Raw genomic sequence first — 19,605 nt, 5'->3', positions numbered from 1 at the left:
ACAAAAACTTATAACAGATGTCTCAACATTTTTAAAACCATTAAATAAGTAAACAATGCTTGAATAACACGGAAAAGTGACATAGACATAACATTTTCACAATTTGGCCAAAATATGACTTAGGCAATTATGCTATGAGGCTAACGATAACATATAAAGAGTTCAGTGATCTGAGATAAGTAAAGAGAAAACATTATTTTTATTGAAATCAAGCATAGATTAGGAACTTAAAATACCTCAGTGGGCGCTGAGGCCTGTCTAAATACCATTACTACTTATTTTCATAAACGATACGATATTAGAGCTTCTGGATCACAGAGTAAAAAACCGTAATCAGATTTATGTTATGCACTAATTAGCCAAACAAATCAGTCATTGATAGCGCAATAAGTTGATTCAGAAGTAAAAATTTATCCACCGCATCCGGAAACACTAAAAAAGTAGTTATTTACGGGTTAGCTAATTAGTTGATGCATCATGATAATAATAAACTACATTGGACCCGTTTGAAACAAGTTTTGCAATTAACACTAATGTTAACTTAATTAGGCGTTATTAGGCGTTATTAGGCGTTATATCTTCAGTTAAGCCCTCAGATTTCACGCCAATCTCCCAAAGAGCGGGTTACATAGGATTCACGATGTCCCGTTCACCTTCCTTCCCTGCTATGTCAAGTTTTTAAGCCTCACGTTTCCAGTCAGTCACGAACTTGCTTGTCACAAGTGACATGTGGCATTTGATTTTCCGAGGAATGATCACGCCACGACAAAATCCTGTGGCGGATAACGAAGAAAATGTGGTTTTAATTTAGTCCCCGTGTTGCCAATACGCCACCACACGGGGACTAATGGTATTACTATATGAACATGCTTTGTTAGAATTGGCACATTGTCATTTGTCACTGCCAACGGTTTTTGCTTCACACGTAAGCATTTGAATTAGGGAGTTTCAGCAGGGGTGAATTTCACGCTCGTATCCGTATCCGTATCGGTTTTACGTATGACCGCTACACAAATTTCGTTTATCATACGTAAAATCGATACGGATAAGTCAAACGGGAGACATTTTTTTCTTTGCTGAAATTCGCTATTGACTTTTGCTTGCTCACATGTTGTGAACGTCATATGAACGATAAAAACGCTGCGGGCGGGAGGCGTAAATGTTCCATTAGACGACTTCACGGGTATTCAACAACAGTACAACCACGATTACCACAAAAACCTCAACAGCACTAATCATTTTAATGCTGACAGGGTTCTCAGACCCCCTCCCCCACCTCCCCAACCCATTCCCCTTCTCACCACTGACTACCCCGAGCCCAAGTCGAAGGCACGTCAGATTTGTATCAGAATAAATGACTATCGTCTTACCTCCTTCGTTGTGCGTGAAACTGATTCCCAAGAAAGTGACGAGTTTTATCTCCAAAAAGTCACAAAATCCACCCGCAAGAATGTTCTCAAGAAAACAAAGGATGAAATCATATGCTAGTCCAAAATCGGTGAGTGTACCGTCCGTCGTGTGTATCCAAATTAATGCGACACTGCTACAATTGCAAATGTTTGCCCGAAACAAAACTCTCAGACTATTTAAAAGGAACCGCACAACTAACGGAGATGTCTTGCTGCGATCCGAACAGATATGCAATCATAGCTACTATCGTTATCCACGCGCCAGAATCAATAGCGTCACGTGGTCAGGTTGAAGAACGCCTGAAGTGTTTTTCTCGTCGTTCTGGCCAACGCTACTTCGTTGAACTCAGCAATGTGACCAGATCACATTTACCAAGAGATGGTGTTGTTGCACATCACTAGATTACCCTTTGGGTAGGCCTAACCAAATGCTGACGAGGTAACACTCTCTCGCGGTGTCAGCTATGTAAGACGATGGGTAAAGGTATTGTTTTACCTTTGTCACACAATAGAAACAAGGCCGTCCCATTACAGTGTTGGAGGGGTATCATCGGATAAAAATAATAAATTTTCATATAATGCCAGTTTAGAGTAAACTTTAGTTTCGCCGACCTAAGAACTGCGACCCGAAATCGACGCAAATGTAAAGCCTGAAGGATAGATCTTGTTTTATCCTTGACCTGAAAAGTATTTTAACTGCGAAGTGAGGGCAAATCAACGTCGATAATGTCAGCCATTTTTTTGTAAAATTTATGAACTATGGTTCCGCTCACAATAAACCTCGGGCAGTGCGCTGCGGCAACTGCAGCGGGATACGTTCCAGTGGAATCGGTTATTGAGTTATTCATGCGGATTTCTATCTCAGAAAAGAAAAGAAAACCAAGAACAACCTAAGGAAAAAACTGAAATCGTTAGCGATGTCAGTGGAAGAAAATCAGCACCAAAAAACAACAAAACAATATTGCGACTGCTTTGTTCCACGTCGGGTGATCTTTCGTAAACGAAAGCGCTTTTTTCGCGATAAACACAATACGCTGCTGGAAACTCTTTATCGGATGTTTTTTTCTGCAAGTTGTTTAAATATGTATGATGGATAGATCAGCGGCAGCCGAGTTCAACGCGGTGCGACATTTTGTACACTGTTGGGGATATAATCGTGCCACTTTACCTTAAAGGACCATTGGTATTATCAAGGGCAATATTACCCAGCTGTTGGCTGCCCAATCACCTCCTCTTCTACATCAAGTACATGTATTTCCATCAAGATTTTGCACAAAAAAGAAAAGTGCTTGATAACGAAAAGGCGTTCGATTTTGTGATTTGATATCTATATTATCTCTTACCAAAAGTCTTTGTTAAAGATGAAACATTGCACATTTTATAATTCGTCTTTTGATTCCTTCCGCGATCGCCAGCGGCGCCACGTCGAACTCAAACAACCACCCTGCTACATTCCTAAGTGCCCGCAACACCAGCGTTTCGGTGCGTCTTCGACTTGTCATGCCGTCGTTTCTTTTTGAAAATTTCACCCGACAGTTTCTTCGGGCGGAGGCAGATGTTGATCATAAGCAGCAGAGAGGTGGCGAAGCTATTAAGATCCGACAACTGTGACCCTGCCGGAAGACAAGACGAAATATCGACCGACTAGAGCGGGCAGCATTGCAAATACCACAAGGTCATGTGGCGCGTCTCTGTCAATCATTGACGGAATCTCACTTGAGGTATGAGATTGTGTTTAATTGTTCATACGGTGATTAAAAAAAATATGTAAACCTTATCGCACGAGCCGAAGAAGCTAGAATATCAAATCAGCGTTGTCCGCCCACGCAATGATTTAACACCATCCTCTGTATTCAGCAAAAAAACTACTTTTCCTGTTTACTTTCTTTGCACCACAAACAAAACAATCCCGCCAACGCAATTATCTAAAGGTGAACTGACTCTTTTGACTGCTTTTAATATTTCGTAATAATAGAGATTGCAATATCGAGTGACTTTTTGAAATACGCAGTTATTGTCATTTGCGCAAGCGGTGTGACGTCGTCACCCAGAAATGATGACATCCATCAAAAGTGGTATGCAAGCGGGCGACTTGAATCGACCAAACATTTTATTACTCTGCACGCACACATCACCACATGATCAAGAACGTCCCGAAAGGAACCCGATCATTATAATGATGAAGATGAAGTTATAATCGCTGCTAAATGCAAGAAAAAATCTCCCGTCTGCGGATAAAACAGAGCCAATCGCAAACTTTGATAACGACTTGCAAATCACTGCGACCTGCCATGGTCACCGCAAACGAGCGATTATCATCGCAAGCGATATACACCACAAGACACAGCGATTTAAATTTCTCGTTTGCGGAACGCCTAGGGTCGTATTTTTAGACATGTCAACCGGCATGCCGGTACAATTAAACTGCATCAGGTTGTGAATTATACTTCGTATGTCCTCCACGGGAGTTTAAGTGCATGACACAAGGATAGATCTGAATTCCTCCAAGAAAAACCTGACACATTTCTCCAATAACAACTATATGTGTGGAATTATTTTGACGAAAATTGGTTAGCACTTCATCACTGCAAAAAATATGCAGAAATATGCAAAAACCTTACTTCACGTGTTAAACATCTAAACACTACAGAAAGCGTTCTCCTTTGAAAGTCACTTACACTAATTGGCTAATTAATATCCCACAAAGGCACTTAATTAGCCGCTTTGCATGTGAGGACATCGGCGGCAAATGCCACGCAAACTGAGGTAATTATGTCTATCAAACATCTTTGTCGTGTAAGGCGATATCTCTGGCTGTTGCTGCTCAAGGAGAGAAGCTGGCGTGTCTTTTCTGGAATCGGTACTGAGAGGGCCCGGCGAGCGAAATCTAGAGACAAAGCCTCGGGCCCCTTTGGCCGAATGTTTGATGGTAAGTTTGACGGCATCACATGTACAGACTCGACAGTGATGTGTTTCTTGCCATTCAAGTCACAATGGCGTACGTAGCGATATATCAAATGGATCACTCACAGAAGGTAAAGTGATTTTGAGATAGATATGGCTAAAAGGTACTTTGCTGAGCTCTTTTCACTAAACTGTATAGTGTGATCACAAATACAACGTAGAAATGTTACACATCTCGCGCAGCCGGTGTCACAGGTGACCGGTGTAGAAGTTTAGAATGTCCTAGGATAAAATGTCAGGGAACAAAGGATTCTATTATGCGCTGAGCTAGTGACGGTCATTGCCTCTATAGAACCATATGCCATAATCTGTCAGAATACAATAGGCCCGGACACTTTTTCTAGGGGGGACACTTTTTACTTTTACACCGGCCTCAGTTAACACCGTGAAAAAGCATGGATGAGGCTTACCCCAAGGATAATCTAGTGTTGTGCAGCACAAATTTCTTTTGGGAAATGTGATCTGGTCACATTCCTGAATTCAACTGCGTACCTTTGGATCGAACGCTAAGAAAAACACTGTCATGATGGGTGATATGAATAAAGACTAGCAAATGCTTTTATCTAAAACTCCATGTACATTTACACTAGGCCTTTCTGTACAAAATTGAAGTAAAAGCATTTGCTAGTCTTTATTCATATCACCCGATAAGGCTACTTCGATGAAAATTATGGAATCTCAGCAAAATAAGGCAGTTGCGTGCGCTGCGCTATGTGCACCGACTGGCAAGACAATGGGTGATATGAATAAAGACTAGCAAATGCTTTTACTTCAATTTTATACAGAAAGGCCTAGTGTAAATGTACATGAAGTTTTAGATAAAAGCATTTGCTAGTCTTTATTCATATCACCCAATGTCCGGTGCGCCCTCGTATCACCTTGACGGAAGACTAATCACAGCCACCAGCAATTGCGTCGAGCCGGCCTCACGCTGTCACTCATTTTTTTCAAAAACAATGGAAACAAAGCAGGAAATAACCTAATAAATCACAGCCCAATCTAGCACCAAACTGATAAGACAACGGGAAGCGCGCCGACAATGCGATTACATTTTTCCCAACACGTATTCGCAGGTATCGCCCACCATTCCCGCAGGCTTTCGTGGTGCATAACAGACATGAGCGAAAACTTGTTTTTTACGTGCTCTGATGTCGTAAATCGAATTAGATAGTAGAGAATGGGCATGTTTTGCAAGTCTCATAAGAGCCACAAATAGTGAAGTGCAAAGGTATTTTATCCCATACTTCTACAGATCTTTAAATCCGTGATTATATCGAAGATACTTTGGGGCAATTTCTCCAATTCCTCTTACAACTTTTAAGTAAAACTAAGTTTTGGCGAGTAAATTAATTAGCACAGGACTCCACGACACCACATATATTCGTACTTCATACTTCGTCATTCTCGTGAATAGGCAGGTTTCGCAACCCTTACGAAGAGCTACGGACAGCGAAGTACGAAGTATGTAAATGTACTTTATTGACGACTTTTTTCGAAAGTTTCTGCGATTTCTCGTACACATTAGTACAGAAGATGATTTACAAGTGTCGCGTAAATGAATTAGCACATGGCTTCATGACACGACAGACCTTCGTCGTTCGTACTTCGTCGCTCGTAGGGGGTTACGAAACCTGCCTTTTGTCACGAATAACGAACTATAAGTCACTCATGTTCCTTCCTTCTTCAAGTCATTTGTATCCAGTGCTACTGTTATGTAAAGTGGAACCTCCCTTAGCGGGCGCCTTTGTAATCAGGACACCCTTTCCATAAGGGACAGTGAAATCAGTCCCAAATGTGACATTTCTACACAATTGACCTGGTCATGGCGTTGTCACGCTATGACGTAAAGGAGTAACTTATACTGACGTATGTGAAGTTTCACCAACACGCTGAGATGTACGCTGACATAAGTGAGGAGCAGATTTGGCACTTATATATTCATAATCAAAAGCATACACTAGTAACGCTTTATGTCCTTACCAGCCATTTCCAACTAATCGTGCGATGTTCAAGACAGTAGAATTTTTTGGCGCATCAAGATCTTTAAATAAATGACTACACGCTATAATGTGATCGTGAAAGTTAAAAACATAAGATAGTTCTTCCTTTCTCCTTTTGGTACTACAATACTACATATCAGATCTGTTAGCTCAAAGCTAATTTCACTGTTGGTTATTCACGTCGCATGTATCACAAATTGTCTTTGCTAGGATGAAAGGAATATATAGGGCTGCTATATCCAATGACCACGTTTGTAATGCGGCAATAAACGGATGGCAATAGCTGGGGATGTCGGTGGCGGATTAGGATAACGCCTTATTCAAATGTCACCCACTCAGAGAATACGAACGAAGCATGTCCACATCGTTTGGGGTCTGAAACGCGAACTACATCACCTTATTTTGCCCCTTACTTCGCAGTTTAAAGAATTCCAGTCCAGCGCAATGCATGGTCTGTTCTTTAAACAAAGCCCGCTTGCACCGATAGACATTGGTTATCGAACACAAGGCCCGCTTGCACCTATAGACATTGGTTATCCATTGTTCTGCTGTCGTGTCACGGGGTTATCAGGGTAATTCCTAAAAACATCGACCCCACGAAACACCTTTCATAGGAGTCGACAGGCCTAAACCGCAAGTACCACGGCGCGAGATAAAACGAGATTGCAAGAAACGTCCTCGTCCCTAAAGATCCGTAAGCTAGGCAAAAAGAAGCTGGGTGCTGTTTGTCTAGTGTAATAGCACCCAGGGTGCTTATTGTCCAGTCGATCTCGAACCTGGGTACCATTTGTCGGCACCCAGGACGACATCCACCCTTTCAGCATCACTATGCAATAGTTTTCAATACAGACGCTAGTGATGTAACCTCGGAGAATGATAGTTTTATTCTGTACATGGGAGTCTTAGCAATGCTTCGGAACAGGCCCTGCGTACCAGGTTTTTGGAGATTTGAAATGGTTTGCTGGAAGGGGCGCCATCTGGCGTTTTGGAAAGCTAAATGTAACTTTAACTTGCCCGGCTACGGCATGTTACGGCGAAGTTTGTCAATGCCTATTGTCCCTTTAAGAGCATGTCCTCCTCAGCCACGTGTGTATTATATTATTTTCAAAAGGGCTGGCTAGTTTGAGACATTGTTCTCACCGGATATTTGAAATCTCTCTAGGCATATGGTTAATATGGGTTCACAAATGGAACGATAAGCCGACGCTTCCTTTACTCATCCAGTGGCCATTTATCAGACTTAGTGTGAGGACAGCAGTCCCGCGGCCTAAGTCGTGTCATCTCCAATAAATTCCCTGACAAATTATGCCGCATCTTATTCCTGACAGAAATTATTAGTTTGTAAGGAGAACTGGTAGCAATGGGGTATGATGGCATACGAAATGTAATCAAGCTCTGGTAATAATTTTGTCAATGCATTTGCGAATTGCGCTCAGCGATAATCGCGGTAAATCCACTAATTACATTACATAGGGAAATTCTGGTGAATTCTTACATCTTGTTACACAGATATCTATAAGACATCATTACCGGTTGATATATGTTACTATTAGCAAGAATTAATAAAGACTAAGTACATTGTAGTTGGAAGCAATACGTACTGCAGCGTTAGGTTCCAAATTTTGACAATTGCAGGATTGCAAGACTTTTGCAAGATGATTCGGCTTCTATCTTATGGTTATCGCTACCTTTGGCTGATTGTTTCTTGACGTGGCCAATTATTCTTGGCTGACATCTTGTTCCCAAACTGTAATTGTATGATCACAAATAGTAATGTTTCACCGCCCTTGGCCGCCGGCTAGTGTTAGTGACACCATGAAGAGTTGTACTCGTCGATTTCTTCGGCATAAGTTAGGCCTACCCTGAGGATACTGTAGTGTTGTGCAACCCCGGTGGGTAACAACACTATCTTTTGGTAAATGTGATCCGGTGTGCAAGGGATAGTAGTCCTAGGGCTGATAGTCCGTGTAACAATAGCTCGCATTGCTAAATGTTTTGGTTAGGGTTAGCGGTACAATAGATCATGCTGCTTAATTGGTCAAATACAATGCTACCGGACTATGACTCCAGGGGGACTATATCCGCTGTCACACCGGTCACATTTTTGAATTCAACTATTATAAATACCTTTGGCCAGAACTATGATTTATCAAATTATCTATTCTTATGATTACTATTATTTTACAGATAGATCTTGTGCAGTGTTTTCATTAGTTCCCTTTCACTACAAACATGACAAAATTTGTCCCTTGAGGCCAAAGTCTCAACTTAAGTAATACCGGGGAGAACCTCTTCCGGCACGGCCCAACTTTCCCCATCCAATGTTCCAATCACTCAGAGTTACTTAACATGCCAATTTCGCTTTTTCTTTGGCGTACATGATCGATGGCGCAAATTAAGAACTACTAAGGATTATCGTGAATGAATGAAGTGTTTGCTTTGTGATGTTAGGCTGTAGACCTCGAACATATCACTGATATCCGAATATTATATTCCAATACGACTGTCATCATCAATCCAATTTCACCGATTTTCAGTTTCGGACCGTTCAATTTGCCAATTTATCCACGCCCCGAAGAGAGTGATTTATGAAATAAATAAGCGTAGAACGCTGGGCCCGCGCTTGTTCAAAACAAGTTTGTCACTAACGACTGCGTTAACTTACTTGGCGTTAAGCCTAATTGGCGTAACTGAAGAAAATAACGCCAAGTCGAGTTAACGCCAGCCTAAAAACCAACCTTATTTTAAACAACCAGGGATGAGTTGTTCAAACGGAAGCGTTCAGTCTTAATTTGAAAATGTTAATGGGTTTCATTGAAAAAGATAACGTTCTTAAGGATACTTACACATCAGGCAAATTTTTAAAAATAGAATCTATATAGAATCATCAATCTATGAAAATCTATATAGAAATTTCTTCACAAAACCTATATAGTAATTTCTTTACAAAACTATATAGAAATGGTAAACACAAAATCTATATAGAGAGAAGTGATCACGTTCTCCTTCTTGACTAGCAAGATCGACGAGCCCAGTCTGATTGAGTCACTGCAGCTCTGACGCAATTATAGCCTAACAAAACACGCGCGAGGCATTCAGTTAAGCGTCATAAAACACCTATGTTTCATGTTTCCCTTCTGTTATCACAAAGGGCATTTATGATCAGAAGAGCAATGAATGACCCCAATGGTTTCATAAATTTCGGGTAAATTGATATCTCTCTAAATATTGACCTCATCTGTTTGGCATGCCAAGATGAATATCACTAATCCATCGGATAACACCTCAGTAAAGTGCACATCTATAAACATGTTCGACGGCGGCAATAAATGCTACTACCATCCATCAGATATTTGAAGCTGAAATCTAAACGGCCTCACCCAGAGCAACATGACTGTAGATGTCAAATATTATTGACTTTGGCTTTTTCAACTTGACCGTAAATCATATTTTGCCGCCATTGGTAACGGTTGCTTAGTGATACTAGCACCGTTTACTGACATCATGGGACCCTGCCCCTTACCTCGCTGTTAAAAGAATCGGGTGTGAAAATACAAAACAAAAGTGTACATTTCTATTTGTATATTTACGTAATTGTCAACTACAGCCGCTGCAAGTACGTGTGTTTAATATGCACAAGTCTAAGCACATTATTTATTACGAAAAAACGATCTGAATATGCTTTTCAGAGCTCCAGGTATCCAAATAGCAATGACCTATTTACCACGCACGCACACTGTTGAACGAGTAGTGATCCGCAACCTCTTCACAAATGGAAGAAATTCTTCCCAAAATGTAGGGATATGCACTACTTTTCAAGATGGAAGTCTGACACCTGCGCTAGAGGGTGTTCGTGAGCCCCGATCAACGCCCTCTAGTGTCAAGATCGATACGCCTGACTTCATTAGCTAGTTGCGTCAACGTCTAGTAACGCCGCCGCTGATTTGATAATTCAGATATCGCATCTCGGAGCTCGGATTTCGGATTTCAGATTTCGGATTTCGGATTTCGGATTTCGGATCTCGGATGATCCCTCTCGGCTTTCGTACATTTTTGATTATAGAGAGGTTTCGCTATCCCCCTCCGGGAACCAATTTATTCATCGAGAATGATTCTCGCTCTCTTACCCGTTATCAAAAATATTGGATTGTTTCACAGTTTTTATGTTTCGATCACCCTGTTTAGTAGCGTCTGTGACGTACTAAAATCTACGGAATGGCTAAAAATTCGGTTTTCGCCGTTGACAAACCTTCGGTCTACATTTTTTCCACCGAGTTCGATTTACGCTGGTTAAACTGTAAAGATAGCAGATCACACCAAATATCGGTCTCTTATTGGCCCCGGTAATCTCCTCGACCTGCTGGCTCACGGGTTTTCTGGCTAAAGACCAATCACCCGACCTCGGAAATCTTACTCGAGTAGTTTTACTAATTTCTGTGCATGGCCAGTAAACCTTTCGACGCGTTTTGCTAACCAATTGGCGTAAACCGTTTGGCGTATTTTATTGTCTCCTTGCTCTGTCCTTTACCCATATCTTTAATAGTCCGTACGGGGGATAATAGAACGCTATTAGGTAGCATTACTATTCTGCGTTCTTTTCCATATTTACTTTGTTTCCTCGGATTCACAATATGCCAATTACTGACCGAAACAATGGTCATCTTATTAAACTTTATTACAGAATTCAAAGGAGCCAGAGGATAGCATATGCCTCTGATAAACATTACTCTGGAAAACACGTTTTTGTTTACGTGTATATATGCCATTAAAAGCGTTGATTCCTCTCGATAGTTGATGTTATACGCACCAAGTGAGTAAAATGAAAGCGAAAAACATTCCAACACTACTTTAGGTTTAGGGAAGGCACGATATAGTTGAAGGGAAAATCTACCTCCACTTCTAAAGCAAAATATATGACCTGGTCGATTGCCAAAAAGAATTTCGGCATGGCCAGGCTTTGCGAGCCAACTATCTTGTTTTAAGAGTATCGCCTTCCCGCGTATCCACGTAACATTATACACGGTGATCAACTCACTAGAGGCACCCTTAAGAAAACATCCTACTGCCATGATGTTTTTCAAGAGAAGCGGCTGGGAAAACGCGGATCCCGAAGCTGAGCATGGTTGATGACGAGGTACGATCAATGTGTCATAGCGACCAGTTAATATCTCCACCAGCTTAAATACAAACTTTTCAGGTCCACTTCTCCGGCGCACTAAGTCAAGCAGCCATAATTTCCCGTTGTTGATATCATTGAACATCATAACGAATCGAGAGGAAACAGACACATTATGAACGAGTACGTAGACATTCCTTTGGTAAGGTTGGTAGACAAGTATATTTCTTAAAACAGGAACATGTCCTCTGGTGTCTTGATTTATGAATAGTATCGAATTAGAATTGTCATCCGGCATACACAGCCTGGCTTCATATTTGCTCAAAATGGCTGATACGGGAGGTTTGAAAACGACTGGTTCAGTAACTCTGTACGCTTCAGTGCTTTTCTCCTGAAAGAGGATTTGTTAAAGAAGAAGTAGTTTAGAGCTGCACTACTTTTCATTCCTGTTACCACAGTACAAGAAAGACTTTGTTTTTCGAGGTTATCTTTTGGACAAAGACTTAAATACGTGTGACTCCCTTTTCTGAAGTTTTGAATTTAGGGGTATTTTATTTCACAGACCTCAAAAATATACTTGTTCTTTTTCATGTGTTTATAGGGAAAATTATTACACGGCTGGATTGCACGCTTGACCACGCGTAGAAACGTTCGATTAAAGTTGTTTGTGAATGCCGTGTCTTAAATTGGTGCTAATCGACGCTAATCTAACCTCTAGTTGATACATAAGCCATCCTGTAGTAATCGTTACGTCCTCCCTCTCCAAACATGCTCCCTTCTCACTGTGCAGTCGGCAAAGATGGCCGCCAGTATGCTCTCGAGTGTTAATAGATTTGCAACCTAGCATCAAAAAGCAAACAAATGCGCAATGACACCTCGATCGCATGTTTTTATCAGCAAAACTTGGCTGAATTATTTCTCGATCATGTGTAACCTTCTTGTAAAACCTGCTTTGGATTGGGACCATTGTCAGTTATTGCCTAAAATGTACGAGATCACTATATCAAACACAAGGCATGATCATGACCACTGGACGCAATGATAAGAAAAGTTGCATTTATTCAACCAAAATCTTGTCCTAATTCAATCAAAGATCTGATTGGCTCATTCAAACAACAGCATTTCAACATGAGAGAGCAGCAGAACTATTTCTGTGGACCTGAAATAGTGCCGATATTTTACAAAAAATACATTCTTATAACAAGCATTATTGATATTACCTGCACTAGAATTAAAATAAAACATCGTGGTAACATCTTGGATACTTTTATTAGAATTTGTTAATTTGGGCTTTCAGTGAAGCGGGAAACAAACAGCAGGAAACCGCTTTATAACAAGTGGTCCGTTTCAGCCAATCGACTGCTCTGGCAAATACCCATCTGCAAGCAACATATTGGCGATGATCGTTCATCCGCCGAAAAGTTGACCAAAGTTTTTTCCGAGCATAGATTAGGACAAGCGAACATTGCCGAAAGGAAGAGGACTAAACTGAATGGGAGACTGCCATACGAACGCACACGGTGTATCGAAACATGCTCTCGCTGCAGAGACGGCAAACTCTCCAAATAATGAACCTCTGCACGAGGTGCCAGACTTCATCGCTTTCTACTTTGCTTTTGCCATCTATATTCGATTTTGCCACCCCTTGAATTGTCCTGAAAATGCGTGGTATATTCAAATTACTATACCGATTACAGGCTACCTGAAATTGACAATTGACTTGAAGAAATTCTTTGTTGGTTGGTGAAATCGAGAGGCGAATGGTTTAAAAGGCGCTGCTGCACAGTTTATTTGAAAATCTTAGAATCTACGGCATGTGATAAAACGGCTTTATCGCGTTTGAATAATAAAACTCCCCGCTTCAATATAGCATGTAAAGAAAATCTATATGCAGAAGTATTGAGATTTCTGATACAAAAATTTTGTTTCCATTTTTGCACACCCGGTGTCATGACGAACATGTTGTAGTACTTCTCAAAACTCATTAGAGCCAGGAAGACGGTCGGAATCGAATTCTCCATTCGAAGGTCAGTGAGAAAAGGTACTATTATGATACTGTGAGCCTTCATGCCGTCGGCATAACCGCAAGTGCTCACATACCGATCCCAATGACCCAGTAGCCCAGGGACAGCCTCATATTAAAATGGTAGGACGAGTACTGAGTCATCGGAGTCGAAAGTACACCGTGCTTTATGAAATGTGGTCCTGTACTCCTGAGGAGTCACCTAAGACACCTCGGACACTGATTTTTTTGCTAGTTGAAGAACACTGGTTATGGGAAGAACAGTTCTCGAAATATCAGAGTGATATAGGTTGTAATACTCTGTTTCCTCACGTATACCGTCTTTGGGCGCCATATTTAACAGGCCCGAAGGGATGAGTACCTCGCATACCTAATACAAAGGTTAGGCCTAGTGGATTGGACTGATTGGCTCAGATGGTGGCGCAGACATATGAACACAGACACCCAATACTTGCAGTCCACTTCCATTGGTCGATGGGATTTTATATGAATTGAATGGGATATATTACCAGACAATCGTGTTTGGGCTTTATTCATGGCGGAGCAAATGGACAATGCCCATTCATCACGTGGGCAAAGAAAAAAATCGCTCCGCATGTGGTGAACTCTATTGCGTACGTCATCCAATGCATTGACACTGTTATTTTGTATTAGTGGTATAGGAAGACGGTATATGTGAGGAAACAGAGTATTTGCCTGCATGGTGTGTCTGGTATGGACGGTAGAGTTTTGCTTCAAGATAATCCCTACGGGGGATGTGCTATTATTTGGAAAATAAATTTTGGTGCTAAGGATTCGCCTGTAGAGAGTGAATCGCGCAGGCTTTGTGCGGTGCGGCTTAATTACGACAAAGTTGATGATGACATACTGCTGACACTCCGGGGGAAGAAAACATGAGAGAATTCACGGGACGTTACAAGAAATATCTAGGCTATTAGAAGTTTGCAACAATAAGTATATCATCATCGGTGGTGATTTTAACACGGTTTTTTTTCAAGAGAAAGAATGACACATACCATAGCGCTGAGAGAATTTATGGAGAGAGAAACACTGAGATGTGGGCTACATCATGAGTTAGCAGATGTAGATTACACATATGAATGTCCTATAAATAGTTCTCTTTCAACGTTAGACCATTTTCTAGTCTCAGAAAACTTGTTAACGCTGATGAGAAATTATAGTGTCTTCCACTGCGGTATTAATCCCTCCAGTCATTCAGTTTTACAAATGCATGTTGATTTACCAGTAAGCGGTTCTGATGATGCCAGCGCTGACGAGCGAACCATAAATTTTGAAACCTCTTGGGATAAAGTTACAGAGGATGACCTAATGCGGTACAAAGCAGTTCTCGATCACCACCTCGATTCAATTGACATCCCAATGGGTGCGATATCATGTCAGGATGTCATGTGCAAGGTTAGCAAACAAGAGAAAAGGTTTCATGACGACATAGTAAAGTCATGTTGAGAATCCAGCGGTGAAACGCTGCCTATTAGAGGGAATAGAAATTTGGATAACAGACAGGGTGGAATTGCCGGTTGGAAGGAAACGTAGCACAACATCGGGAAAGAGCCGTATTGTGGCATGATATTTGGAAGGACAATGGCAGACCCAGGGATGGCATCATTGCTAACATACGACGGGAAACGAGGGCAAGATACCATTATGCTGTGAGGCTTGCTAAGAAAGATAGAGATAAGATATCAGCAAATAAGCGGGCCGAAAGTTTGACTGGCAAGTCGAATTCTGAATTTTGGGGTGAGATTAAAAAGATAAGAGAAAAGAGTTCTGGGTTAACTAATGTGATTGATGATGCAAAAGGGAAGGATGAGATTGGTAATTCTTTCTGTAAGAAATTTCAGCAGCTATATAACTCAGTTCCTTACGAGCAAACTGAAATGCGTGAGTTAAGGTCAGACATTGACAGGCAAATCCAAGCGAGTTGCTGTGCGGGTGCTTGTAAATCCAATCATTACATAACAGTCGAAGACGTTAATTATGGTATCAAGTGTTTAAAGAGTGCCAAAAAAGATAGCATTCCTTCGCTGTATACAAACCACTTTCGGCATGCTGGCGAAAAAATTAAGAATACATATATCTCTTTTGTTACAAGCAATGTTAACTCATGACTTTCAGATTAACTACTGTTGTAAAATACCCACATCGAAGAACGCCAGGAAAGCGTTGAATTCCTCGGAAAACTATCGTGGCATAGTTTTAAGTAGCATATAATTGGAAAGATAGTTGACTACATTGTATTAAAAAACCATGGTAAGTATCTATTAGCCTCAGATGCGCAGCTCGGATTTAAGAAAGGCCTGTGACTATGTATTATTGTAGTTATGTTGTGGATGAAACCATAAAGTATTACAACTCTCGAAACACTCCTGTATCTTGTGTAATGTTAGATGACTCTAAGGCGTTCGATAGGGTACATAATGTAAAGCTCGTCAGGCTTCTCCTAAAGAAGGGACTAAGTCCCCTCGTCGCTCGTTTCCTTGCAAACCTATATACGTGTCAGCGAGTCAGAGTCAGATGGGATGAACATCTAACAAATTCGTTCCGCGTTTCAAATTGTCTAAAGCAAGGAGGGGTCTTGTCACCCATACTTTTAAATCTATAACCGGATGCATTACTTGTGGAACTGAAGAACAATGAAGTAGGGTGTCATATTGGTAATATCTTTGTCGGCACATTTGCTTATGCAGATGATTATATATTGTTGGCTCCATTGATAACCTCTTTAAAAAGCATGTTAAGGGTATCAAACAAAAATTTCTTTAAGGTATATGATAACTTTAAATGCCATAAAAAGTAAGTTTCTTGTCTTTGGACGAGGTGTTGACAGAAACGTCCATTTAACGGTTGACGGTGTGGTTCTTCAGGCTAGTAGATGCTAAAAGCATCTAGGAATCCCGTTTGGACCGACTGCAGATGCAGCCAGGTTTGAAATCTGTATCAATGAATTGTATAGGGGGCAAATAGCCTTTTAGCTCAGTTTGGCCATGCAAACACATATGTAAGATATTTGCTGATTAAGCGCTACTGCATGCCACTCTACGGTTCTGTCATGTGGAACCTGTCTATCACATTCATGGCTAGATTCTATACAGCCTGGAGAAAGTGTGTTCGTAGAATCCTAAATATTCCTGCTAGAACTCATAACAGTTTGATAAGCCACATTACTGGTGAATGTGATATAGAAACCGGAATTGAGGGCAGAATTCTAAACTTCTAAACTTTCGAAATTCCGTAAGCCACACTGAAAATACGTATGTAAGCCTTTGTATTAGAAGGACCTTAAATGGCGGGATGTCCTCTTTGGCGTCAAGTTTACGCCACATCCAGAATAGACAAAGAGCTGAACCTGCTGACCATGCTGTGATGCAGAGGGGGCAGTTTATCGCCGATCTTATCAAATCAAGAGATGAATTACAATATGAGAGAAGGAATTTGAACGAAATTATCGAATATCTTTGTACGGTTTGAGATGATTGTGTACATCTGTTTGTATGAAATATACATATACAGTCAGTTCGAATTTTATCGGTCTTTTCGCAAGTTAGGCCAAACCTTATTAAAGTATGCGTAATGGGTACAAGAGGGGTGTTCCGCAAGGAATATTATGACACGATCAGGACAGATTGTCCTGTCATAGGATAATGTTTAATTCATGTCATTTGAAAATGACATGAGTAAGCCAGAGTTTGAAGAAAGCATTGATACATTCTGATTTGAATGATCACTTAACTTTGAATGGGCCTAGATCAGTAGATGACTGACCAAAACTAAGGCTGACCTGTCCGAAATTACACTTTATTTCCAATCAAGAAAAATTCAGTACATTCAGTTTTGAAAATGTCCTTTTCTAAATCAATTCTCATTACTTTTAAGGTACATTCAGATTTCTGACCATAGGAACAGTGGAGTTACAAGGCCTGGATCATTATTCTCAAGGTCATCAAAACCAATCTCATTGTCCTCAGCATCTTTATCTTCAAGAAGGCCATTAGCAATATTTCTGTACTCCCCGTTTTCATTCGGGACGAGTCCAGCTACCTGAAAGGCACGTGCTGTGGATTCAGGAGGGACGTCATCCCAAGCTCGGTTATGTAGAACAGATGTAAGGGGTATTCTGGGACAGGTGCCATCGGCTGCAGTATTCGCATGCTTCAAGTCTTTCCAGCGGCGCCTGACGTGAGCTTTAAATGCCCGGATAATGGTCAAGTCCAAAGATTGACTCATAGATGTACACCGCACGGGAATGTTATCAAGGAGCACACCAAGTTCTATAATAGGGGCACAGAATCCATCAGCCAAGTGAGGTCTAAACTGATCTACGAGTAAAAACCTTGTATTTGGTTCAAATTCACCAATGAATGGAAAAAAGACTTCATCAAGCCAATGTCGGAGTGTGTCATGATTCTCCCACCCTAACCGTGATGAAGTGACACGGACATTTTCAGGAATGTTTTCAAGTCCACGAATTTCTCGAATGAAGCCTGGTTCTCTGAACACAACATGGGCTGGCATTTTTCCCCCATTAGATCCAATTGTCAACCCAACGGTGCATCCTAATTTAGAATTGCCCCTTGAAGTTTTAACGTCTACATCCCTCTGTCCCGAAGTAGTTGCCGTATACATTGGCAGAAAGTCCAACTGACAAAAGGTTTTATTCATATTGTAAACTGCATGTATGACATGTTGCCTCACTGTGTTTCTCACGTTTCCTTGAAATCGGCGGACACGCTCATTAGCATCAGCTGGAATCAAAGTCGTGTTTCTTGTCTGGCGACGAAATACAATACGTTTCCGTTTCATGAAATCGCTGATCCATCCTGGAGAGCACTGAAAGAGGGACCGTTCCGGTCGGTTCAAAAGGTAGTTGTCTCTTTCATCACCTGGAAGTTCATCCCACCAGCGGTGGAATTCCAGCTCGACAGCATGGATCAGATTACCTCTGGAGACGGGGAGGGCAAGAAGACGTGGTTCGAGCAATCGGTTGTGAACCTGCTCCTCCACTTGTGGCCACCATCCATCGTGGTCGCTTCTGACCCTCCTTCTTTGAGCATTGTTCTCGGCCTGCTCCATTAACGTTTCCCGATTTGCTACCCATCTTCGCAATGACGTAACTGCCAACCTGAAGCGTATGGCATACTCTGCCACATTAAGCAGCCAACCATGTTCAATCGCATGTTCGCAATCGAGGACGTGGTGCAACCTTGCAGTTACACTATAGCTGTTGTGACGTCTTGATAGTCTAGGATTTTCAACTTCATCATCCTCATCATCAGGGTCCATACCAATGGCAGTTGAGAGTATGAACACAAGATACAATATATCTTTTTGCATTTTCGCATTGGGCATTATCTTCAGCTGGAAAATGTCTGTCCTGAAGCTCATAGGCCTGCATTTACCATAGGCCTACCTGTACCTATTACATCGCGGCAATAATCGAGTCAAACAGACCACACTCACGGGGACATCAAGCCTGGTTGAAAATTGATTAGGCCAAGTTGAAACTACTGCTTACCTGATTTCTCCAATTGTGGGCCTCAAATTGGTTTTGGCCGTAAACTAGGCCCAAGACCGATAAAATTCGAACTTACTGTATATATATGTGGCGTCGTTGTAAACGCAAGTGCTCACATACCGATCCCGATGGCCCAGTGGCCGAGTCATCCGCCCCAAAAATGGAAGGTCGAACTGTCGCTGGAGTCCAAGGTACACCGTGCTTGTGAAATTTGGTACTCTACTTCCTGAGGTGTCACCTTTGTGGCGACAAGGGAACCGCCAGAGCTCCCACACCGATCTCGATGGCCCAGTGGCCTACGTTTCCGCCTCATAAATGAGGTCAAGCAGTCGCTGGAGTCGAAGGTACACCATGCCTTATGAAATGTGGTACTCTACTTCTTGAGGAGTTACCTATGTGCCGTCGACGTAACCGCAAGAGCTCCCACACAGATCTTGATGGCCCAGTGGCCGAGGCATCCACCTCATAAATGGATGGTCAGGCAGTCGCCGGAGTCGAATGTACTTGTGCTTCATGAAATTTGGCACTGTACTTCTTGAGGACTCACCTTTGTGCCGACG

At 41.6% G+C, this 19,605-nt stretch overlaps 1 protein-coding gene across 7 annotated transcripts in view; it reads right to left on the bottom strand.

The window, feature by feature from the left end:
• Positions 1 to 19,605, bottom strand: part of LOC135502008 (uncharacterized) — a 188,193-nt gene that overhangs the window by 82,363 nt on the left and 86,225 nt on the right. For 2 of the 7 annotated variants that reach the window (XR_010449718.1, XM_064794440.1), the window contains exon 1: positions 1,371 to 1,594. The exons of the other annotated variants lie outside the window; for them this stretch is intronic. The gene's annotated coding sequence lies outside the window, so the exon portion shown is untranslated. Of the gene's footprint in view, positions 1 to 1,370; positions 1,595 to 19,605 lie in introns of those variants that run through there. 7 annotated transcript variants of the gene reach the window in all.

Source organism: Lineus longissimus, chromosome 18 (assembly GCF_910592395.1).
Source record: "Lineus longissimus chromosome 18, tnLinLong1.2, whole genome shotgun sequence".
Taxonomy (NCBI): Eukaryota; Metazoa; Nemertea; class Pilidiophora; order Heteronemertea; family Lineidae; genus Lineus; species Lineus longissimus.
Note: the sequence above shows the minus strand (reverse complement) of the source record. Positions and strands in the feature narration are given on the sequence as shown.